Source organism: Protopterus annectens, chromosome 1.part2 (genome assembly GCF_019279795.1).
Source record: "Protopterus annectens isolate FY-2018-M chromosome 1.part2, PAN1.0, whole genome shotgun sequence".
Lineage (NCBI taxonomy): Eukaryota > Metazoa > Chordata > Ceratodontiformes > Protopteridae > Protopterus > Protopterus annectens.
Genome location: NC_056727.1, coordinates 1,242,237,019 through 1,242,254,209, shown reverse-complemented (window position 1 = coordinate 1,242,254,209; position 17,191 = coordinate 1,242,237,019). Strand labels below are relative to the sequence as shown.

The 17,191-nt window shown below is 35.9% G+C and overlaps 1 protein-coding gene across 2 annotated transcripts in view; it reads right to left on the bottom strand.

Moving 5' to 3' along the window:
• Positions 1–17,191, bottom strand: part of LOC122792322 (nuclear receptor coactivator 7-like) — a 1,388,015-nt gene that overhangs the window by 69,622 nt on the left and 1,301,202 nt on the right. The window lies entirely within an intron of this gene.

Below are 17,191 nucleotides of genomic sequence, written 5' to 3'. Positions count from 1 at the left end.
CCTACGATTCCAAAATCAAATATGCACCAAAAAACGCAGCAAGGACACTGCTATTCCTTAAAATCTTTATTGCACATAAACACAAGATGAGCGCTTTCGGGACTTCTCCCTTCATCAGATAAAATTACAATAAAACAACCCCTTCTTTTAAACTAGTGCATATCCAATAGGATTCAGTAAAAAGCCCGCCTTTTTTGAAGGGTGGGCTTAACAGGTATCACATCATTTAAACCTGGTGTACGATTGGCCATAAGCTCAATGATCCATCTGGATTCTGATAATTCTGTCAAATGCTTCACATCACCCCCTCTAGTGGTAAGCCTTATGTTTACTATAGCCCTGAAAGTGAATTTGCGTGTTGCATTATCCATCACATGTCTGCTCAAAGCATTATGCACATCCCCATTCCTAATGCTAGATAGGTGCTGTAATATCCTAGTCTTTAACATCTGGTTAGTTTTCCCTACATAAAAACTAGGGCAATGGCTACACTCAGCTAAATATACTATATCCGTTGTTCGACAGGTAGCCCTCCCTTTTAACACAAATTGCCTATGTGTGACAGGATGCTCAAAGTTAGTCTTCTTATTAATGTGGCCACAAGCTTTGCACCTCCCACACGGTAATGTGCCCGTCGTTATTGTTGCCACTGTATTTTGACAACTTAGGCTTTCTTTGCATAACAAATCCTTCAGATTCTTGTTTCTTCTATATCTGAAGTTAGGTCTACAACCTACTATATCACTCAGCCCTTCATCACTAGTCAGAATGTTCCAGTTATTCTGTACAACATTACAGATATCACCTATGTTGCTACTGTAGGTAAACATTAACTGGGGACTCCTTACAACTGTGGGTCTTTTATTTTTGTCTATCAGGGCTGGAGTGCGTCTAAGCCAAGGTTTATATTTGCTTTCCCTAAAGCCTTTGCTGGTGTTTATCAGCTTATCCACTTTATCTTCCCGATAAGGGCTGTTTACAACAGAGGGGTTAAGTGTAGCTAGTTCTTTATCATAATCACCATTATCCAAACATATCCTGGAGATCCTACTCGCCTGCCCCTGTACAATATTCGAATATGTATAACGTGGATGCATGCTATCATATGGCAGTATCGTGTTCTTCCAACATTCTTTCTTGTATAGTTTTGATGTGAAACCATCTACACTCTGTGCTAAGTTTACATCCAAAAAATCTATAGAATCAAAGGAGACTTTTAAGTGAACCTAAAGAATGTTGTGGTCGAATGTAAAAAAACTCACAAATTTCTGTAACATGTTCAAATTTCCATTCCATAATATAAAGACGTCATCCACAAAACGCACATGCATCTTTATATATCCCTTCCATGCATCATTACTATATAGACTAGGATATTACAGCACCTATCTAGCATTAGGAATGGGGATGTGCATAATGCTTTGAGCAGACATGTGATGGATAATGCAACACACAAATTCACTTTCAGGGCTATAGTAAACATAAGGCTTACCACTAGAGGGGGTGATGTGAAGCATTTGACAGAATTAGCAGAATCCAGATGGATCATTGAGCTTATGGCCAATCGTACACCAGGTTTAAATGATGTGATACCTGTTAAGCCCCCCCCTTCAAAAAAGGCGGGCTTTTTACTGAATCCTATTGGATATGCACTAGTTTAAAAGAAGGGGTTGTTGTATTGTAATTTTATCTGATGAAGGGAGAAGTCCCGAAAGCGCTCATCTTGTGTTTATGTGCAATAAAGATTTTAAGGAATAGCAGTGTCCTTGCCGCGTTTTTTGGTGCAAGTCTCTTAGTGAGACAGAGCATTCTGTCTTGGACATGACAACAACTAGAAGATCCATTCACCACATCTGCCTTGCTCTATTAGCAAGTTCTTAGATTACAGCAATTCTCTTAGATTCAGTCAGGAATATAGTGAATCTTAGTCTAGACATTTTTCTTTATTTATTTGAGACTGTCCTACAATGCTGCTTTAAATATTTCCTGCAGTTTCAAACTTCTTTTTTATTTATTACTAAATATATTTAAACCTTTCATTGTGCTGATTTGTGTAGAGCTATTTAGGTTTTGAGAGTACTTGCATATTTATTTGGTGACACTGTGTGGGCCACTCCTAATAGCCTTGCTCTTGATCAAACTACCACTTGTGTTAATATTACACAATAAGATTAGGGCCCTTCACTATGGGTATCCAAAGTAGCTGATAAGGAGTGGCTAGTGGCAGTAATAACTACCTCATAGTCTGGGCAGAAGGGGGCATAGCTAGTAAACATGTGTCAGCCTTTCCCAGGGTTTGTATGTGTGTGTGTGTGTGTGTATGTGTGTGTATGTGTGTAAATCAAACCTCAAAGTGTGCGTGTGTCAGCTACTTGGGCAGGGACATGAAGCAATGGTTGGAAAGAGAGGGTGCTGGAGGTCTTGGCTTGGTCACTTGGCTGAGATCTCACCTCTATAGTTGTGCCAGTGGGGAGTCTTACTGGGGATCTGGAGAAAGGTAGAGGAACCAGCCCTGGACTGATTGTGGTCTCTGTGTGTTCTTAAGGGAATGCACTTGATGCAGAGAGCTGCATCTGGAAATACTGTGGGTGTACTTGGCATCCTCCCAAAGTACTGGTGCCAGTGGTGAGGATTGATGCTCCTTGATTACTGGTCCAGTTGTGGGTCATCACAAGGTCCATCAGGGTGGGATCTGAAAATGCCTAGTTTGCTAGGCACAGATTTCCCCTCAACAGCCTGTAGCAGAGGGAATACAGGGCTTTGAGGCAGCCTGCAGAGGGCAGGTTACTTATACCCTGTATTATTTTAGTGATGAACCTCAGTGGATGTTTCCATTGTTGGATATACCTGGTTAGGTACATACAAAAGGGGGCATTGTATTCTATCTGAACAAAGTAGGACAATGACCTCCTTGGACCTAGATGTCATAAGTTGCACAACATAGAATGATTTCCTTATTACATTAGACACATGACGGCTAAAAGCTAGATTACTATCTGTGTGTGTTCCTAAGCCCTGGACTACTGGTTCAACTCTTAGGGATGTGTTGTCAATAAGACAATTACCAGGGGTGGATGACTTCTCGAGGGATACTATGTATTTTCTTGGTATTTAGTTTTAGATCAAGTCTCTGACAGAAGTTACTTGTCTGTGTCAGCCCTTCCTGGTGAACATTAGTGTCGATAGGGGATTTTATGACTGCTCCTAATTTCCAATAGTCTTCAAATTTCATCAGCCAGAGGCCCTTGACATTTGGCTTGACTTTAGAAAAATAAATGCTAAAAAGAAGTAGTCCCAGAACTGACCTTGAGGGGCTCTGCTTGTGACTAGCCTCTTTGTAGAGGTGGACTCCAAAATTCCAGCTGGCTATCCACTGGGTGACATGAGAGCTTATACCGGATCTCTTTAGTTTTTCAATGATGCCTGATTGGGTATTACGTGAAATGCCTTGGCCAGGTCAAGGTAGGTAGTGTGAATGGTTTTGCACTCATCCATTGCTTTGGTGACCTTCTCAAAAAAGTCCACCAGGTTTGAGTATGCACGATCTGTCTGGGTTAAGTCCAGATAAACCACCGGCCAAAGATCCAAAAAATAAAAACTTTTATTTCGTCTGGCACCTTGGCCACAAGACCTTCAAGGAGTAAAACATTTTAACACACACCATTATATACACAACATAATTATGCAATTATTCTAGTAAACAATTAAATTAAATAATTCCAATTAATCTCAGAGTTCAAACCTGTGGGTGTCAAAAAGTACTGTATTTTAAAATAAAAATAGATTCTTTAAAGAGAAGTTGTTCTTTAATTGAACAACTTTCACCTGTCTTTAATCTAATTTGTTCAAGAATGGTGCCCTGAAGTAGTAAAAAGTCACTATTATGTTTCTATTTAAAATGCAAATCTACAATTTTGTTCACGCTTTGAGGCTGCTTGAGCATATTAGAGATATTAAAAATCACTCTAAACATTCTTTTAGTCTCACCAATATAAAAAAAAGGTTACAAGGGCATCTTTGAGCATATATAACTCCACTACTATTACATGAAAATAAATCCATTGGTGAAAATGTAACATTATTAATTAACTTAAAAGAGTGAACCACATTCCTGCAAACAGTGCAACTATTTGTTTGTTTGTGTCTTTCGGCTTTTCCTGGTTAGGGGTCGCCACAGCGGAACTCCAGTCCGCTAATGATTGGTAGTGGATTTTTACGTACCGGGTTACCAGCCCTGATGCACAACCTTCAACGAAGGCAAGCCCCATTCACGTATGCCTCTGCACAGAAGATGCTCTAGCTGAGAATCGAACGGGACAACGTCTTGCTAGGAGGAGACAATGCTACCGCAGCACCACCACCGCAGTTCTTAGAGAAAAATACCAGTAATTATAGACGCATGAATAATATTAGGATTCGGAGAAATAAAAGTATCATGTAATAGCATATCTTTTAAGATTCTGTCCACGTTTGTATGACTACAAGGGGACCTACTGAATATTTTGCCAATTCCTTATCTTTAAAAAGCAAACCCCAATAATATTTTAACACAGCATAAATTTTCTTACTCAACATATTGTAGGTCATTACAAAATACATTTGTTCTTTAGATTCATTATTGGCTCTACTAACCTTGTTAGAAAACTGATTATTATTATTATTAGCACTCTGTGGTCGTTTATTAGTGGATTGCAGAATCCTCAGAATGGCTTCATTTACCACTTCATAGTCATATCCCCTATTCAGGAACATATTGGCAGCTCTACACATCTCCTAAAAATCTTCTTCATTATTACAAATTCTAGATAACCTTAACAACTCACAATATGGTAGTGAAGACAGTAGATGTGGAGGAGGGGAAATAGTGCCATACAAATATTGTCCAAAATCCAAAACTTTCCTATGTACAACAGTATGTATTTCCCTATCATCCAAACCTTTCAAAATTAAATCTAAAAATACCACTTCATTGCCATACTGAAGTCCATCAAAAGATAAATTGTACATATTAAGTTGTAAATCTGCCACAGATTGTGAAACATCATGTCGACCACCCTGACAAACAAAAATTAAGGCATCCTATGCAACGATAATAGCATACATGCTTAGTCATAAATTCATGTTTGTACAAATAATCAACTTCAGACAAGGCCATTAAATTGGTTTACATGGGGGCAAATAGGTTCCCCATAGCTATGCCCTGAATTTGTCGATAAATGCCATTTTTAAATGTATACCATCCACATGTCTAATACACGTGTAAAGACTCTTTACACCTAACGTCACCCAATGCATGTCTTTATTTCACCTCAACTTAGAAATTTTACCTAAAAAAATCAAAACTGGACATATGGAAGAAGCAACTAATGTAATCAAAGCTCAATATTATGTAAAAAAAAAAATACTTGCAGGCTGAAATGATTGGGTGAATCTTTTACTATAAAAAAAAACTTTAAATGCAACTTTCGAACAAAACGAAAAACCTCTTGCTTCAAAACATACAAATCATGGCAGCACCATCTGTACAAATTTAAGTCCTAAATTTAAAACAACATATTGTTCATCTGTTAAAACACAACCAGACAAACTAAACTGCCATTTCACTGAGTCCATACATTACAGTCACTGCCACCTACCTTTTTTTCCGAAACTGCTGATACTGTGTTCCTGTGTTAATTCTCTGGGTTTCATTCCTCCCTCTTTTGTGATTAAACTGTTCCTTGGTGTTCCCCTCATAATTTTGGAAATGCTGTTGGTGTACTATCAGGTTCTGAGCAGCTGGAAGTAGAAGATAATCATGCTCCTCACTTTCATGGCCAGTGTTGTATCCAGTTCACTTTGAAGAAGCAAAGGAACAGAATGATTCTTTGTAAAACCTCTATGTTGATGTTGCTGTTTCCCACACTTCTGATTGGGCCTTGACATGAAAGCACGCCCACTTTCCTAATCATCAATATCTCTCATTGACTTGGCTTTTTTCTGTTCAACCAAGTCCGCCTTTAACAATTTAAGCTTTTCATTAAAATTGTTCATTAAGTTATCCAAATGGGAAGCACTAAGGTAAGATGCAATATCCACCGATAAAGCATACAGTTAATTTTTAATTTTCTGTTTAAATTTGTCACATTCTATAAGAATTGCAACCCATTCCATAGCACACTTGTGTGCTGCTGCAAACCACTAATCACGGAACAGTTTCTCGACATCATCACCAACATCAAATGGGGTACTAGGATTTTTAATAACACAATGACCCCTAGGGAGACACATCTATTCAATATATTGTTGTAAACCTAAAATACTGAACTGTACCTTCATCTCCTTATGAAGTAATTGTTCAAAATTGCCCTCATCCATTGCTTTGGTGACCTTTTCAAAAAAGTACACCAGGCTGAAAATGCACAATCTGTCCTTGATGAAACCAAACTGGGTTAGGTCCAGTGTTTGGAGGTTTCCTATACCATTATGATCATTTCCATGACGATTCCTTCCATGGCTTTGCAGATGAGACAAGCAAAATTTATGGGTCTGTAGTTTCCAGAGTGTGTAGGTGGCCCACCTTTGAGCAGAGAGATGACTGTTACTGTTCTCCATTTGTAAGCACAAAGTCTGGAGGCTGCAGTTAAAAAGCAGTTCCAGAGGGCCTAAAAAGTCATGTTTCATGCTATTTAAAAGGCATCTTGGGATAATGGCTGGGTCATTGATACAGTGTGTTCTTGGCCTTAGAGAGAGCACCGAGGATCTGTTACCTAAAGATAGTTTTGAGAGTTGTATTTGATGGTGTTTCCTGGGGGGCGTTTGAGGGAGAGAGAGATGGGTAAATCTGGAGCTGAATTTGTCTGTTAGTAGGTTTGCTATATGTTTTGGATTAGTATAGGTGGCATTAACAATGAGCTCTGCACACAATTGTGTGTTGCCTTTGAGGTTGTGGACATAGCTAAAGAATGTCTTGCAGTTGTCCTTAGACTGGGAGCCCAAATTTACCTCAAACTTGGCTTTGGTAAACTTTATTTGTCTTCTGCGCTGTTTGTTTAGTTTGATGAGAGTGCCTTTATGCTGTGGGGTGCTACACCTCATACTTTTTGCGACTATTTTCTTCCTTCTGTTATAAAGTCTATTGACAATGGGAGTCCACCAAAGTGGCTTGTTTCCGAGTTGGTTCTGTACTACTTCTTGGTTGGTACTGCTGCCTCTATACAATTATTAACTTGCGTTCATAGGGTTTCTTTGAAAAATTCCACATAGCTAGCAGTGTTGTCTGGACTTTTGGAGCTTGGAATTTTGCCAGGTTATCTTCATTTTGACTTCTGATTTTTGCAGCTTTATCAGCTCATCTGAATCTCTGTTTAAAGCTTTTTTCCATTTTTTCCAGACTTTTGTTATTTGAGTTGATGTACTCCTTCAGTGTTTCATTTATTTTAATCATCTCTGAGCACATTTGACTTATTTTTTTCATTTAGATTACTGGAAGCCATGTCTTGCACCAAAGCTGGAGCTTGAACTGTTTTTTGCTGAACAGCTACAGGATTCATCCCAATCAGTGTTTTGTCCTCACCTTTTCAAGTTGATTTTCTTGCAGGCTCTCTTAGTTTCGTCTTCACTGGCATCCAGACAGTGTACTTACTATCCAGTAACTTAATTTATTAAAAGTGACAAAATTTCTGGCCGTTGTGTTTCAGTTTTTGTTTTTACACTGGGAGAGGTCAAGTTAAGGTATTGATCAGTGTGCAGCCATCTTGGAAAATCCAGTTTTTGTCAGTCTTGTTGCTCTCGATTATATGACTGTTCCATACTCATACACACACATGTGTGTGTGTGTGTGTGTGTGTGTGTGTGTGTGTGTGTGTGTGTGTGTGTGCATATAGATATATATATATATATATATATATGTATATATATATGAAAAATAGTCCACCACAAGTACAGGAAAAACAGACTGTAACCTGACGTTTTAACGTTTTCATTCATTTAATGCAAAAGAACTTCTTCAGAAATGCACCCATACAAAGAACCTTTGCTTTTATACAAATTTCCATAAACTCACATGCTCAAGTTCAACCAATAGTTGATCCACACTAATTTAAATAAACCTCTATAGAGTAATAATATTGTTAAATATACCCTTCAAATGAATAAATATAATACTTGATGAGTATAAACAAAAAATAAAAATATTAATGAAACCAAAAGGAGCAACTGTTACATGATCTGATGAAGCTCAAATGAATGAGTGAAAGCGCTTATCTGACCTGCAGTGGAATTAAAGTTGGATTTTAACCTGAGGATTTTGCCTTTCATTTGGATTTTAACCTGAGGATTCTGCCTTTCATTTCTACTTGTGACTCTGCATCAGCCTAGTTGCTCCTTTTGGTTTCATTAATATTATTCAAGTTTTTCTGGAGCACTGGGCGTTTATCCTGTTTGTCAGCAAGTGGTTTGTTCCTGTTTTATTAGTTTAAAAAATAAAAATAAACTTATTCTATTGTTTAAAATTTTTGTGAAAGTAAACAACATTTGATGTTAATCATATCATTCAGACCAGGTGGCTCATCAGCCTTTAACCTGATCTGCCACATAGATTCTTTACATTCTAATAGTGTCCTAAAATCCCCACTAAAAATAGTGTCATCTAGCCTCTCAAGACCTGAAAAGATGATTTTTTTATAAAATTCACAATTCAAGGAATGTTTCGCTAAGGCATTTGTCAAATCTTTCTTTTTTATAGCCAGATTATGCTCATAGATACGCTTATTCAAAGTTCTAGTTGTCTTACCAATGTAGAAGTGTTCACGAGGCACACTGTGCCACAAACTAAATTTTTAGTCTTACATGTGAAATGTTCTCTTACTTTAAATTCTCTATTTAAATGTTTTAAATAGACACCAGATGTCCCACTAACAAACCTACATTGTTTACATCCAGTACAAGGGTAAGTACCAATCTTGAAAGCCAATTGTGTAATGTTGTTACCACCTCTCTCTAAAATCATTTTGATGTTCGTAACTTTTTTATAAGAAAAAATTGGACGATTACCTATAGCTTTAGTCAAATCATAATTTCCCAATACAATTTTCCAGTTGTTAGTTATAATTCCTCTGATGATGTCCATCTCATTAGTAATAGGTAATGGGAAAGACAAAATAAATTTATTTTCAGATTCCACTCTACCTAGCTGTTTACCATCTGTCGTACTATTAAGGATAGGCATTGCTTTATTTTCCCTCAGTTTCATAACTTCCCTTATAATGTGGTCCAACCAACTGGTCTCATAACCCCTTTCGATGAAAAAAAGCTTTAAGTCAACCATTTATTTGTCAAAGTTGTCATTTTAACTAATAAGTCGACTAAGTCTAATGAATTAACCTTTAACTACACTTTTTTTCATGTGTATCGGATGTAAACTTTCAAAATGTAAATATTGGTTGACAAAGGTAGGTTTTCTAAAAATACTGCTATGAAACCTGTTGTTAACTGTGTCCAAAGTCAAATGTAAATCCAAAAAATTAATACTTTTGCCAAAACTACCAAAGGTAAAATTTAAAAAATCTGTTGTACCATTTAACTGTGCCAAAAAAGCTTTAAAAGTCTCCTCTTCACCTTTCCACAGAAAGATCAAATCATCTATGTATCTTCTGTAAAAAAGTACTTTAGAATAATTAACATGTGTCACTAGATGCTTGATCTCCCAAGATGACATAACTAAATTTGCAAAACTGGGTGCCACTCTTGACCCCATAGCTACTCCAGATATTTGTTTGTACAACTTGTTGTCAAATCTGAAAAAATTGTTGTCAAGCACTAATTCCATTAAACTACAACACGTGTGGACCATAATATTGTCCAACTGTGTATATTTACTAAGAAAATCTCTCATAAATTCTACCCCCTCATTTTGATCAATTGAGGTGTAGAGTGATTCAACATCAAGGGAGGCAAAATAAACTTTTTCACTAACAACATCAGCGTCAAAGTGAATTTCTTTCAAAAGCTCCAATAAGTGCCATGAGTCCCGTAAATAAAATTTGGACTTCTGCACAATTGGATTCAAAATGTCATCCAACCAAATTGAAATTGTTTCAGTCTTACTTCTAGAAGCTGAAACAATTGGTCTAAATTTTAAATCTCCCTTTAACTTGGGGACTTTACGTATCCCAAAGAGTGTAGCTATCTTGGGAAACTCAGTAAATAAAAAGGTGTAGGTGTTAAAGTCAAAACTGCCCTCACTAAACAAATCAAATAAATGACTGTCTAGTTTGGCAAAGCTCTTCTGCACATACTCAATGTCAACTTGTATATAGTTTTTAATATCAGCTAACATGTTACTGATACTGTGTATGTATTCTGCTTGAGCCATAATGACTATTGTCCCACCTTTGTCCGCCTTCATGACACGATGTTCTCGATTGTTAGCCATAATGTGTAAAGCTAGAAGTTCCCCTTCTGTTAAATTAAACGTGTGAAACTTTTTTTTTACTAAGTTGCCTAAAATCATTTTCACACAGTTTGTTAAAAACTGCTAAAGTAGCATTCAACAGAGGGTTGTAAGTGCTTCTACTTCTAATTTGTTTACTTGAATTGTAAACCAAATTAGTGTTATCAAAAATGAATTTTAAATTCAACTTCCTACAATAAAGCTTAAATTCAACAATCAGCTTAGTCACATCACAACCATTGTTAGGAATGAAAGAAAAACCTTTCTTTAACACAGAAATCATATCATCAGAAAGAACAGTATCAGTCAAATTTAAAAAATTCATCGTATATTCTAATATTTCTTTCTCCCTTTCGCTCTCCCCTTGTTTCTTGTTTGCACTTTGTTGGACCATTTGGGAGTCTTTTTGGCACCAGTACTGTCCATTAAAAAAGGACCTTTAACTCTATTGTCAACCACTGTTTCTACACAATTGTCTGTCTGAAAAGAATCCAAACAGTCAATACTGTTATTGTCCATAGAATTGCTATGCTGGGAAACTACAATGCCTGGCTTAATACCATTGTTGGAATTAATGTTGTTCCTTGAATTATTGTCCAAACTATTAGTATTCACATTAGAAATACTAATATTCACCTTTTGCATAGTAGACTTTAAGGTGTACGCTTTTTTTGCAGCATATGCAGCCAAATCTCTTCGAAGTTTACCCTGCTTTCGTGTGATAACTGAAACTTTGTGCCTTTTCACCTTAGCTTCTATTCCCAAATATAAAGAAGCCAAAGTGTTAAAAGCATCTGACGACCTAATGATGTTATCAAGATTTTCTAATTCTGTTTTCACAGTCATTAATTCTTTACGATAATGTTCAACAAGCAGACCCATGTACTGTAGTCCTGTATTGTTGAAAAGATCTACTAACTTAGAAAAAGAGCGTCGCCCTCTGTCACACAATTAGGGTATTTAAATGTTCGCAAACCAAGCGGTACACATTTCAGTCTAATGTTTTCTTCCAAATATAAAATTTCTAATTGTAACGACACTACTTTTAAACTCAATTTCTCTAATTTAAAAATATTGTTTTTACAAACATCAAAGCCATCAATTGGCGTATCAACACCAACATTACCTACTTGTCGTTGGCCTGAATCCCTTTCTTCCACAAAAAAAAGGATTGGAGCTGTCTTCCTCGAACAAAGATTTAATAAATCCATTTGAAGGAATATTAACATTGTTGTTTCTCCGCCCATTGGATGCTTCTCCAACACTGTTAGACGCCAGAGCGACTAGCCGCTTGATGGTACTTCCGGATGTGTTGTTGTTAGCTTTCGCTTCTCCTTTATCACTTCCTGTCTCAGCGGCTCCTGTCCCTCCAGCGTTATTGCCTCCAATTTGGGACGAAAGAGCCTGACGAATGGCTCCTGCTATAATCCCCGACATCTGCTCTTGAAAATCAGCGCCCAAATCTGGAACTGGATGGGTGCTCAGGTTTAACAGCACGTCTTGTGAATCCTCCATGAAAGAATAGTGTACTCTGACAAAACACCAAAAGTAAAACACGAACCAAACCAAATAACTGAAAAATAGTCCACCACAAGTTCAGGAAAAACAGACTGTAACCTGACGTTTTAACATTTTCGTTCATTTAATGCAAAAGAACTTCTTCAGAAATGCACCATACAAAGAACCTTTGCTTTTATACAAATTTCCATAAACTCACATGCTCAAGTTCAACCAATAGTTGATCCACACTAATTTAAATAAATCTCTATAGAGTAATAATATTGTTAAATATACCCTTCAAATGAATAAATATAATACTTGTTGAGTATAAACAAAAAATAAAAATAAACTTATTCTATTATTTGTTTAAAATTTTTGTGAAAGTAAAAAACATTTGATGTTAATCATATCATTCAGACCAGGTGGCTCATCAGCCTTTAACCTGTTCTGCCACATAGATTTTTTACATTCTAATAGTGTCTTAAAATCCCCACTAAAAATAGTGTCATCTACCCTCTCAAGACCTAAAAAGGTGATTTTTTTATAAAATTCACAATTCAAGGAATGTTTCGCTAAGGCATTTGTCAAATCTTTCTTTTATATAGCCAGATTATGCTCATAGATACGCTTATTCAAAGTTCTAGTTGTCTTACCAATGTAGAAGTGTTCACATGAGGCACACTGTGCCACATAAACTAAATTTTTAGTCTTACATGTGAAATGTTCTCTTACTTTAAATTCTCTATTTAAATGTTTTAAATAGACACCAGATGTCCCACTAACAAACCTACATTGTTTACATCCAGTACAAGGATAAGTACCAATCTTAGAGGCCAAATGTGTGATGTTGTTTTCACCTCTTTCTAAAATCATTTTAATATTCGTAACCTTTTTATAAGAAAAAATTGGACAATTACCTATAGCTTTAGTCAAATCATAATTTCCCAATACAATTTTCCAGTTGTTAGTTATAATTCCTCTGATGATGTCCATCTCATTAGTAATAGGTAATGGGAAAGACAAAACAAATTTATTTTCAGATTCCACTCTACCTAGTTGTTTCACCATCTGTCATACTATTAAGGATAGGCATTGCTCTAAAGTACTTTCATTTCATTCCTAACAATGGCTGTGATGTGACCAAATTGATTGTGGACTTTAAGCTTTATTGTAGGAAGTTGAATTTAAAATTTATATTTGACAATACTAACATGGTTATTAATCAAAGCAAAGAAATTAGAAGTAGAAGTACGTACAACCCTCTGTTAAATGCTACTTTAGCAGTTTTTAACAAACAATGTGAAAAAGATTTTAGGCAACTCAGTAAAGAAAAGTTTCACAAGTTTAATTTAACAGAAGGGGAACTTCTAGCTTTACACATCATGGCCAACAATTGAGAACATCGTGTCATGAAGGCGGACAAAGGTGGGACAATAGTCATTATGGCTCCAGTAGAATACATACACAGTATCAATAACATGTTAGCTGATATTAAAAACGATATACAAGTTGCCATTGAGTATGTGCAGAAGAGCTTTGCCAAACTAGACAGTCATTTATTTGACTTGTTTAGTGAGGGCAGTTTTGACTTTAATACCTACACCTTTTTGTTCACTGAGTTTCCCAAGACAGCTACATTCTTTGGGATACGTAAAGTCCCCAAGTTAAAGGGAGATTTAAAATTTAGACCAATTGTTTCAGCATCTGGTAGTAAGACTGAAACAATTTCAATTTGGTTGGATGACATTTTGAATCCCATTGTGCAGAAGTCTAAATTTTATCTACGTGACTCATGGCACTTATTAGAGCTTTTGAAAGAAATTAATTTTGATGCCGATGTTGCTAGTGGAAATGTTTATTTTGCCTCCCTTGATGTTGAATCTCTCTATACCTCTATCAATCAAAATGAGGGGGTAGAATTTATGAGAGATTTTCTTAGTTCATATACACAGTTAGACAACACCATGGTTCACACGTGTTGTAGCTTAATGGAACTAGTGCTTGACAACAATTTTTTTAGATTTGACAATAAATTGTACAAACAAATATCTGGGGTGGCTATGGGGTCTAGAGTGGCACCCAGTTTTGCAAATTTAGTAATGTCATGTTGGGAGATCAAGCACTTAGTGACACAAGTTAATTATTCTAAAGTACTTTTCTACAGAAGATACATAGATGATTTAATCTTTCTGTGGAAAGGTGATGAGGAGTCTTAAAACTTTTCTGGCACAGTTAAATGGTACAACAGACTTCCTAAACTTCATCTTAGGTAGTTTTAGTAAAAGTATTAATTTTTTGGATTTACATTTGACTCGACACAGTAAACAACAGGTTTCATAGTTGTATTTTTAGAAAACCTTCTTTTGTCAACCAATATTTACATTATGAGAGTTTACATCCGATACACATGAAAAAAAGTGTAGTTAAAGGTCAATTCATTAGACTTAGTCGACTTACTAGTGAAAATGACAACTTTGACAAATAAATGGTTGACTTAAAGCTTTTTTTCATCGAAAGGGGTTATGAGACCAGTTGGTTGGACCACATTATAAGGGAAGTTATGAAACTGAGGGAAAATAAAGCAATGCCTATCCTTAATAGTACGACAGATGGTAAACAACTAGGTAGAGTGGAATCTGAAAATAAATTTGTTTTGTCTTTCCCATTACCTATTACTAATGAGATGGACATCATCAGAGGAATTATAACTAACAACTGAAAAATTGCATTGGGAAATTATGATTTGACTAAAGCTATAGGTAATTGTCCAATTTTTTCTTATAAAAAGGTTACGAACATTAAAATGATTTTAGAAAGAGGTGAAAACAACATCACACATTTGGCCTCTAAGATTGGTACTTATCCTTGTACTGGATGTAAACAATGTAGGTTTGTTAGTGGGACATCTGGTGTCTATTTAAAACATTTAATTAGAGAATTTAAAGTAAGAGAACATTTCATATGCAAGACTAAAATTTTAGTTTATGTGGCACAGTGTGCCTCATGTGAACACTTCTACATTGGTAAGACAACTAGAACTTTGAATAAGCGTATCTATGAGCATAATCTGTCTATAAAAAAGAAAGATTTGACAAATGCCTTAGCGAAACATTCCTTGAATTGTGAATTTTATAAAAAATTCATCTTTTCAGGTCTTGAGAGGGTAGATGACACTATTTTTAGTGGGGATTTTAAGACACTATTAGAATGTAAAGAATCTATGTGGCAGATCAGGTTAAAGGCTGATGAGCCACCTGGTCTGAATGATATGATTAACATCAAATGTTTTTTTACTTTCACAAAAATTTTAAACAAATAATAGAATAAGTTTATTTTTATTTTTTGTTTATACTCAACAAGTATTATATTTATTCATTTGAAGGGTATATTTAACAATATTATTACTCTATAGAGATTTATTTAAATTAGTGTGGATCAACTATTGGTTGAACTTGAGCATGTGAGTTTATGGAAATTTGTATAAAAGCAAAGGTTCTTTGTATGGGTGCATTTCTAAAGAAGTTCTTTTGCATTAAATGAACGAAAACGTTAAAACGTCAGGTTAAAGTCTGTTTTTCCTGAACTTGTGGTGGACTATTTTTCAGTTATTTGGTTTGGTTCGTGTTTTCCTTTTCATATATATATATATATATATATATATATATATATATATATATATATATATACATACACACACACACACACACACACACACACACACACACACACATACACACAGTGTGTGTGCGCGTGCATGTGTGTATGTGTATGTATATATATATATATATATATATATATATATATATATATATACACACACACACACACACACACACGTGTCTGTGTGTACATTATATATGTGTAGATATATATATATATATATATATATATATATATATACATACACATATATATGTGTGTGTGTGTGTGTGTGTGCGCGTGTGTGTATTTACAGGTCTATATTAGATCAACAAAATGGCATTACAGCGAATGCTGTTTCTCTGACACATAGACCAAAATCTGAATATAGCGAAGGCTCAGGTCAGCGGTTTTTTTCCCAGGGGAAAAAAACTGCTTGGCCTGAACCGTGACATTGCCCTTTACCCCACTGTATTTCAATCTCGGAATTGGTATATTTAATTAAGGGGGCACGTTGTGGGGGGTGAAGCCCCCCCCCCCTTAGTTATGTTTGATATTGTGTGTATGCATTTTTGGTGCTAGTGATTTCTTTCCCAGAGAAAGAAATCTCTGTTTTGAATGTTCACAGTTTAGTGCGGTCAGTGTTTCAGTGTCGCTGAAGAGGTGTTCGATGTAACTCCTCTTCAAGCATTTCATATAAACCCATATTTACTTACCATTGTCGAATGGCATTAATGTCAGCGTGCATTGACATTATGCATGTCGACATGTTACTACTTTTGCACACACACACACACACACAAGCTAATGTCTACACTGTGTAACACCTTAAACCTCCTTTAGTAGAGGTCCATAGGATATGTGTAAATGTCCCTTTAAGGACACACCAGTGTTTTAGATACATGGCTTCTGAATGCCCATGAATTTTACTTTCAAGTCTTTACTGGTACATTCAGACCAATAAAGCCAAACTCCACTAGCTGTGGACATGCCATGTTTCAGACATTTTGTATCTTGTCAGTAAAGCGTAAGTGAATTGTTTTGATATACTTTAGAAACACAAGTCACAGTGGTGACTTCTAGAGGGTGGCGTGGGTAATATATTTTGGAGTGGGGTTGGCATAATGGTTAAAGTCTTTACCTCACAGTTACAAGGTACAGGGTTTGGTTCTGACCACTAGTTATTGGTTAGGCTTATGATAGTTTGCAGACTAATAGCCTAGTACTTATCCATGAACCTATGAACATTTGTCACATTCCTGCTTGTTTGTTAAACAGCCCTGTTGTAGAGCCAGTACACATCAAGCAACAATCTCTTGAATAGTAAGAAAGATATTGGGACAGAAAAGCCTCATTTCTGTATAGGCATCCTTGCATCTGGTGACACTTTGACACATTATGTGATCTGCTCTTCAATGAGACTAAATTTTCATGAACGACTCCTAAGTATTTTACTGTTGTGTACATTCTGCCTTATCCACATTTTTAAATGATAGTAATAATCGTGATGTGTAATGGTGGTCAATCACTGCAAAACGTAATGATGATGGTCACTGCAAAATGTAATAAATTTTCTCTTGCTAGTGAAACTGTCTTGCAGATTTTTCTGTGTTTTAAAGT